Consider the following 8850-nt stretch of genomic DNA (forward strand, 5'->3'; position numbering starts at 1 on the left):
AGGGGTCAAAAATTATCCTTTTCTTCAGATTTGAAAACATGGAACGCTTGTTTTCTTATACTACTTTAGAAGATGGTAAAACACCAAAGACCAAAATATTGGCTGAATCAGTGGTCAACCTTAGTCTATTTTTACTGTTCTTATTATAGATGGCAAAAACCTTTTCTAGGTGTAGATGTTTTATAAAGATTTAAAGTGCTTTGAAAAACAGAATAAAAATGATAATAATCTTCTAGTACTGCCCATACTGTTTTTACTGAGTTGCTGAGATGACAAATATATTTCCAGCTGAAAGGAATGTATTCAGTGTAAACCCCTGCATCTGTAGACTAATGGGTGTAACTATAACAAGATATATCTCTAGAGGTGAAGCACTTGCTGGGCTGCTACTCCACATTTCTGAATGTTTTCTGCATTATAAGAATGTGTTTGGGTTTTGTTTGTTTTTTAATGAAAGGTTGAAAGAAATAATTATATTGCGCAAGTAGGATGTACAGACTAGATGATAAACAGGCAAACTGTGGCTGTTTCAGTCAGACTCTTTCTAGAGCCTCTTTCTTTGAGTGGATTTTTTTTTTTAAGTATTGTGTAACATTTTGGCCTTTGTTTTGCAGCAGGAGATCTGGGTGTTTTGCTTAAGGAGAGGTTCTGCAGAGCTGAAAGTCAGAACTTGGGTGCAAGCCTGCTTCTTGCCACTTCTGGGCAGGTTCGTCTCTTGCTGCCAAGGTTTGGCTTCTGTGCCAGAGTGTAATGAACTGCATCAAGAGTGCGCTTGCATTTTGGAGGATTGTGTTCCTTTCAGCAAGCCGACAAGCAGGAGCTAACAGCAGTTTCTGTCCCCTCGTCTGAGCTTGTCTTTTAAATTTAAATTGTCAAGGGAATCAGAAGAATGAATAATAAAACTTCTCTGCGGTCATCGTTGAGCTGCTTGGCTAATATGGTTGAAAAGAAACAGGGAAGGGGATTTTTACAACTAAAACAACAAGAAAATAAAAAACCCCACGAACAAACAACTTCAGGGAGTTAACAGTTTCTGGCTTTAAATAGCACTTGCACAGTGGCAGGCCATGCTGTCTCCTGCTGTGCGGCTCAGATTCTCATCTTCCATTCAGCCCCCTAAGATCATCCCTAGGAAACACCCAGCTGGAGCATCACTGACCTCCTGCAGGTATTACCAGAGGGGGCTGGCACATGGTGCTTATGTACCAGCTTTTAGTGTCTAATATTAATGTTACTTTTAGACTATCAAGTGGTTCCATGGTGCTCATTTACTGATGAGCCCTCTGTAGAGCTCTCCTCACTCAGAAGTGCCGAGTTTTGTCTCGTCAAACCATGCTACAAACAAAAAACCTCTTTTAGTCAACCAAAATAAATCAGTGCCTTTTTAAAGTGGGTGATTGCAAACATTATTTAAAAAAAAAAAAAAAAAAGGAAAATAAGGTGGAGCAATGCTTAGGACTGTTTAAAGCAGATCTGTGATGGCTTCCACTATCACCTGGTTTGTAAGACACCAAGATGAAAGATCCAGGTGTTACTACATCCCCCCATTACCCCGCCCCATGGATGCTCCATTCCAATGTGTCTGCCCTCCCAGAGAGAAGATGGAAGACAGCAACATGAAAAGTTTGAAGGAAATAATGGTGTGAAATTTCCTTTGCAGAACTAGGATAAAAGGTGTCAGAGCTGTGTGTGAGAAGGTGGGCCTGTTGCACCGCAGGGGATACGTTGTCATCGGTGGGGCTTGCCACCAGAACACCTGGTTCTTCAAAGGAATGCTGCACTGGATGATGTGTGAATTGACTACCCGCTCATGGAAGGTGGGCTCGGCACAGAGCAATCCATTTTTGGCTGCAGGTTTGGGAGCACTGGCTCCTGCTGCTGCAAAATTATTCCTCTGCCCATGAGATGGGAAGGCACCGTGCCTTTTAAGTCACCTAGAGGAAGGAGGAACCCTTTTCACAGCTACAGCACAGCCTGTACAGACAGGTAATTACTGCTTGACTGTCTTCTGGGTAGTATCTTCCTCATCAACCGCTACTAGGCTTTGGTTTTGCTCCCTTCAGGTCTCTGCTTCTCTGCCGTGTCGCAGGGGTTGGGAGAACGTTCGGCGTGGTTGTCTGACACCTTGCTGAGGAGTGCCCTTACAGACAAGCCCAGCCGAAAGATAGTGGCAGTACTTCTGCTCTTTTTGTGCTATACTGCTGTTAGTTTCAGGATTTTTTTGCTTGTTTTTGGTAACAAGCCCTTTTCTGTTCCTTGGCACATGGCAGATCTTCCTCCAGTGATAGACCTCTGGCAGAGCCATCTTCTCCCACCCCTTCCTCCCCCCCTTTATTATTGATTATTAGACACAAGAGCGAAGGCCATGCAGTGCCATCTGTGAGCAAGGGGGTTTGTCTGTGGTTGAGGACTCCCTCATCTGAGATGTATGTGTGCCCTTTTGGGAAATAAACCGGATTACATTCCAGTATACCTCTTAGAGGGAAGAGCTAGTCGTCCTCATTACTGATGGAGGAAGAGTCTGAGGAGGGTCTGCTGATGGGAAGTAGGGAGGGAGGGAGAGGAGACTTTCAAGACTGTTTGCCATCACACTGCATGTCTTACTTTTTACCTGCTTGCAATCTGGGCCTTTCTTGCTTAGGGAGAGAGAAATAAAGCCTACGTGGCCCCTGAAAGAGAAAGCTTAGTTTGAGAAAGTCAGACTCACCACATGTGACTCTGTTTACACTTTCTGGCCTTGCTGAATCTCCTCAAGATGAAGCAATGTGGCAGTAATCCCCACACCTGTTTTCAAACAGGCTCTGGCCTTCGAAGCCCCAGGGTTGTTGGCTTGCTCACCCCTGCCCTCATGAGTGAGTGCACAGGACTGGCAGGCACAAAGGCAGTATCTTTTTCTGAGTCCTTTTTAAAATTTTGTTTCTTTCCTTTCTTTTCTATTTTTTTTGTATCACGGCCTCCTGCCAGGCCAGCACTGTCGGCAGGCAGAGCTGGACAAGGTCAGGTCACACTTTTTGCAGGCAGTCATGGACAGGCAGCAGTGGGTGACAGTGGCTAACGAGTGTGCGCCTGTCAGCAGCCGAGGGTGCTGTCGTTTGCCGATTTAGATGCCCTAATTATATTCTCGGCCTCGCTCAGCATTCCTGGTGTCAGGCAGGAACGTGACCAGACATGACCTGATCCTTTCCCCAGCCATGGTGACAGCAGTTGGCAGCTGGAGAGCGGGAAGGGGGACCTGAACGTAGCGAGACCTGCAGCCAGTTCAGGGGTCTCCACAGCCCTCCTCCACCACCCCAACCCAGGGCCAGGAGAAACAACGCTGCTCGTCCCAGCCCTGTCACAGGGAGATGGGGCACACCCTGCAGAGGCCAGGGGACAACTGAGGCCTGCACTGCATGGGGGAGGTGGCCACAGATGCCAGGGGCTGGGAGGGCGGGTGGGGAGCCCTGGGAGAGGTGAGGAGATGAGGTGGGCAGGAATTGAAGGGCTGACAAGGTGTGGGGGGCCCTAAGGCAGGCCAGGCTTGAGGAATACAGGATGATGGAGATCGTGGGCGCCCTAAAGTTGAAAGCAGTATGTGAGGCGGTCATTTTGTGGGCTGGAGAAGATGGACTTCTTCTCTGAGAGCATCATCTGATCTGCTGTGGGCTGGTATGAGGAGAGCTGAGGCTGCAGAGTCCCAGCGGGTTGGCCATGGGTATGAGCGAAGCCCTACCATTGGACCTCTCCAAGATCTTTTTGAGAACAGTGGCAATTCAAATGTCGCATCAGGAGGGATGTTTAAGGCTGCGGTCCCAGAGTCAGTCCGCTCCCTGGCTCTGGGTAGCTCAGATTTGGTTACTCTGGAGTACCCAAGGGACACTTCGTTCAAAATCGAACACTAAACATTTTTGGTTAAGGAATGTTTTCACAGCTTCATAAGAACAGCTTTGGTGGCTTGATGGATGGATGAAGCATCTTGTTACAACATGAGTTTGCCCTGGCCTGATGAGAATAACGCTCTCCTTTTAACTATTAAATGTCTATTTAACAGGAATTATGGAAGTTTTAGATTTGGTGTGGAAAAAGTACTCTGACCATGGTATTTCCACATCAACAAAACTTGGAGGCTTTGTAGAAAAAGAGAGCTTGTCTTGCACTGCTTTATAGATACCCTTGGATTTCATTAACTTCAAGTTAAGACACTGCAGTTGGCAGCATCATGTTCATAATTCAAAACCAATTTGTGTGTGTTGGATTAATTTCTCACCAGGAGGTATATTTTGCTTGTTCCAAATGAGAAGATCACTTTAGACCATGTCAGATTATCAGAATAAATAAAACAGAAGCAATCAGAATCATGAATCATATGCAAACTGTTAGAACTTTACTTAAAGTAATTATAATATGAAAGCTATTGGACAATATTGGAGCACAGATTTCCCCCCCAAAGAAAGCATAGGTCATTCTTTTTAACAATGCAAAAACATACATCTCTGTTAACTACATAAACAGCACTCAATTTCAATGCAACAAGTACTTTTATACTTTTGACCTTAGAAGTCCTGTAAAAATGTACGAAGTTTTAACCTTCATTGGTTTCTTTCAAGTTTAAAGAAACTCCACATTTAAAGCAAAGCAAAATGGTCATTAACAAAACAAACTGGTGGCTTTAGCATGTGTACAAATTACAGAAAGCAATGTTTATTTTGAGAGAATCAACTGGAATTCTACAAGTATGACAGAAAATGATGCATGAGGTAACATTTCATTTAAAATCTAGGATCCCTGTACTGTAGTCCCAAACAGTGCTCTGGGTGGAAACCTACAGTCCCTACGAAATCGACTTGTTTAAATAGTCGAGGATGGCTATTAGGCACCCTACTTTGCATAAAGGCAGCTTTATCCTGCAAGAAATAATCTGAATCTGATGCTGAAAGATAACTCTGAAAGAAATGAAAAACAAATTATACCTCTCAGGTGAAATATGCATTTGCCTAGTTCTCAGATTAACCTTCAAATTACAAAAATGAACTGAAAAATGGGGCTTTTTCTCTACAGAAAGGTGTTTAGAGAATTGACCGTAATCCCAGTGCAACAGCAGCATGCCCTAAAGTGTGACCGGATGCTACTCTTGCCTCCTTCAGTGTTGTAAGTCCACTTAGAGAAGAACAAAATGTTGTTCTGCAGAATACTCCATGGTCAGAGGGTCAAGTGGGGAAAAGACGAGGCCTCCAAACATAATTTCCCCTCTTTCCCAAGCAAGAGTCTTCAGACTTTAAGGTGCTCTTTTTTAGGACGTTGCTTCCAGATGCTACCCATTCCCCATACCCCCATTCCCCATTTTTAATGTTTTCCCATGAAACTAAAAATAAGTCAATTTTAGAGAACCCAAAGGCACAATTAGAAACATGCAAATATGAATTCAGTGTTTTTAGGCATTTCTGTGGTGCTGCTCCCTGTAGTAATCCAAGAATCTTTTACCAACATTAGTCAATTTCATCCTTATAGCACCTGAGATTGGAGAGCCTGCTGTACTTGTAGTATAACTGCACAAATGGTGCAGTCTGACCTCACACGATCAAAGATATTTTGAACCTCTTTTCAGAAACTGCATCTCCTTTGAGAGACTTTCAAGGGGGGCTCTTCTATACAATTGGGTTCTCCTCTGTGAATGATTTCCTCCTAAGAAGACAAAACAGTCCTCATCTTCTGCTCTGCCCAGCAAACCCAATGGTTTTGCTCAACCATTGTAGATTCTCTCTAGAGTGACCCTGCGGCTGGCCCTGCTCATGTATGCAGAGATGGAGAGAGCAGCATGCGTGAAGACTGCGTCTTCCTCCATTGCAAAAGGCGTGGCAAAGTTTGCTGTCATTTGTTCTCCTAACGCTATAAGTCATAGAACCGTAGAATTGTTTTTGGTTGGAAAAGACCTTTGAGGTCATCTAGTCCAGCTGTTATCCTAGCACTGCCAAGTCCACCTACAAACCACATCCTTGCATCTTTTAAACACCTCCAGGGATGGTGACTAAACCACTTCTCGGGGCAACCTGTGTCCAGTGCTTGATACCCCTTTCAGTGAAGATGTTTTTCCCAATATCCAATCTAAGCCTCCCCTGGTGCAAGGTTTGTTTTTATCTATTGTCTGGTCATGCTGCCTGATAACCTTTAAAGGTCAGTGAACCTTTCACTACAGATGATAAATGAAGGGGTTACAGTTCTCCCTGCTCACCTGTATCATCCTTGCTGGGCAATGCAGCACAGGGTGCTTGCAAAAGACACTTCAACTCACTGATTTGTGGCCTTCTCTCCCTCCACATACACACACTTGCTCCTCCACACTCACTTGCTCACGTGTGCTCCTCGGGCACTCCTGGCAGCTTTCTGTCCCATACAGATGAAGCGAGGCTTCCTCACAGCTTGGGAATGCTGCTAGCCTGTGCTGCCCATGTGCCGCTACACACACCTCAGCCATTCCACCATGCAGAGTCGAGTCCTTGGTCTCCACTTTGGATTTCCATGGCCTGTGGTAGTGACCTGCTGTGCCAGTGTCACAGGACAAGGAACACCAGCAGCCCAGGGGGCTCCAACACTGCCTGCAACCCCGGCTACCAAGTCTGCCACTGACAGGCAATGTCTGGTTTCTTTCTCCTGCCCTGGAAAGGGCCACTGCCGCCAGCTCACACCCAGTGATGGACTTACAAGCTATCAAACTGCATCTTTCTAAAGGAGCTTTGGGCTTTCTGCCTCCAGCTGCCCTCCCTCCCAGCAGAGGACCCCCGGGGTCCTCCAGCTGTGCCTATGTCTCTTACCACAAGCCCTCCTGGCTTCAAGAAACAAAGGTGGAGGCCGCAACGCCACAAGCTGATCCAAAGCAATGGAGCAGTGAGAGCAACCTTCTAAAAGATAAAAACCTGACATGATCTAAGCTTGTCTGCCTTTATGATGGTGGTGGGAGTTTCTGCCCAGTTTAAAAACACAGGTTGAATTTCGCATCTTGTGTGCTTGCTTTTTAAAAAGGTACAAGACATTGCAGGTAGCTTTTTATTAAACCTAAAGTAAGTGAAGTGCACTTTGAACTACAATATTTAAAGAGTGATTAATTTATTTTAAAAAGCTTATTGATGGTAGTAAGTAAGGGTATGCCATCTACAAAAATCCATACATACTTTCAACTTACTCGGAGGTTTTGCTTTTGCAACTTTGTAGTGCTTGCAAACTCTGTGGATAAAATCAGTTGACCTAAGTAACCAGTAAACTTATTGCCTGTAGCCTTCCAATTGCTTAATTACAGCCTAGGAGGGATTTTTTTTTGCTTATCATAGTAGGACACAAAAGCAGAGTTACGGTGGTGCTGCTTTGAAGAGCAAACTACAAAGCTGAGCAATGCATGTTAGTTCCAGGCTCTGCTGTTTTCTGCATGTGTATGTACACTTTACTTTTCACCCAGGCAGTATTCTCATTAAAAGTTAATGCAATTAAAATTAATTTTTTTCTATTCTGCAGTTTTTTCTTTGCTATTCTGTTGTGGTTTTGCTGAATTATGGATAGAGCTCTTCTTCCAATATTAAAATACACTCTTTCCTAAGCGGGAATTTATAATACTCTCATTTGCAAATAGGCCAAGATGTTTTATTATATAAACGTAAGTATTTGCTTTGCATTATCTTGATTACAAAGAGGAGTTATCAGATGAATGATGCACGTGAAGAGAGACGGGACGAAGCAGGTAATAGATACAATTGCTTGCTGGTTTCAGGCAGTTTTTGCGTAGAGAGTTACTTGAAAAAGTGCAGTACAGAACTCAGATATTTCATCTGCAGATACAATAGCTTATTTTTCCTTTGTCCTTCTTGTGGGCTCCCAGAGGGTGGGAGGCTACTTTACAGCTGGTTCAGCAATACGCAAGTTTTGTCATCAGCAAAAGAATCTGTGCAGCTTAGTTTTTTTGCTCAGATGCCTACATTGTAGAGGCCTAATAGGCACTGTCTCTCAACCCTGAACTGAAAACTTAACAAAGGCAAGCATTCTCAAGTCCCTCAAGATGAAGGGACCTCTCTGGGTTCTGGATTGAATCAAAGAACAATGTAGGTCAGAAGAGGGCCACAGGCAGTCATCTCACCTAGCCCCTCTGCTCAAAGCAGGGCTGCCTTAGGCATTGGATCAAGCTGCTCATGTCCAGCTGAATTTTAATCTTAATGGATTATCCCCTCTCCAGCTCATTAAGTGACACATTTAGTTGTGAAATGTATGAAGTCTTATGTTTCCCAGTGCTTCAAACTATTTTGTGCTGTGCTGGGGATGCAGTGCTAACTTCGCTGGAAAATTCTGGGTTGTGGTCTATGGACCATTAGAAAGTCACAACGTGGCTGGAGCTAAGTAATGAACTTGAATAAATTCTTTTAATTCTTGATTTTAAATAAAGACACCCCTCAATTCCTTGTACTTCTTGATTCTCCTTTTCAGCTTAGCAAATGAAAAGTAAAAAACAGTCCATGAAAGAAGACTTCTGTTATAAGCTACTTTTTAATCATGGCATTACTTGACATTCAGTTGGCATGATGATTACACTTTCCTTCGCAAAATGGCAACAGACAAAATAAGCCTAGCAGGAACCTTCAGAAGAAAATAAAGAACCATCTGAAGACTCTGAACTAGGAATGACAGGAAATAATGATGAGGTTAAACTAATAAATTGGCTCGAACAGCATTAAAGCTTGGTAATACTAAGGAAAACTTTCCCCTCAGGGTTACAAAGACAAAAGAACACCTAAAAATATACCAGAGTTCTGTTTTACTGAGATAGAATGGATATCTTGATTATGAAATGCTGACACTGAAGCTCACTCTGTAACCGCTACAATTAACTTGCAC

Source organism: Patagioenas fasciata, chromosome 2 (assembly GCF_037038585.1).
Source record: "Patagioenas fasciata isolate bPatFas1 chromosome 2, bPatFas1.hap1, whole genome shotgun sequence".
Taxonomy (NCBI): domain Eukaryota; kingdom Metazoa; phylum Chordata; class Aves; order Columbiformes; family Columbidae; genus Patagioenas; species Patagioenas fasciata.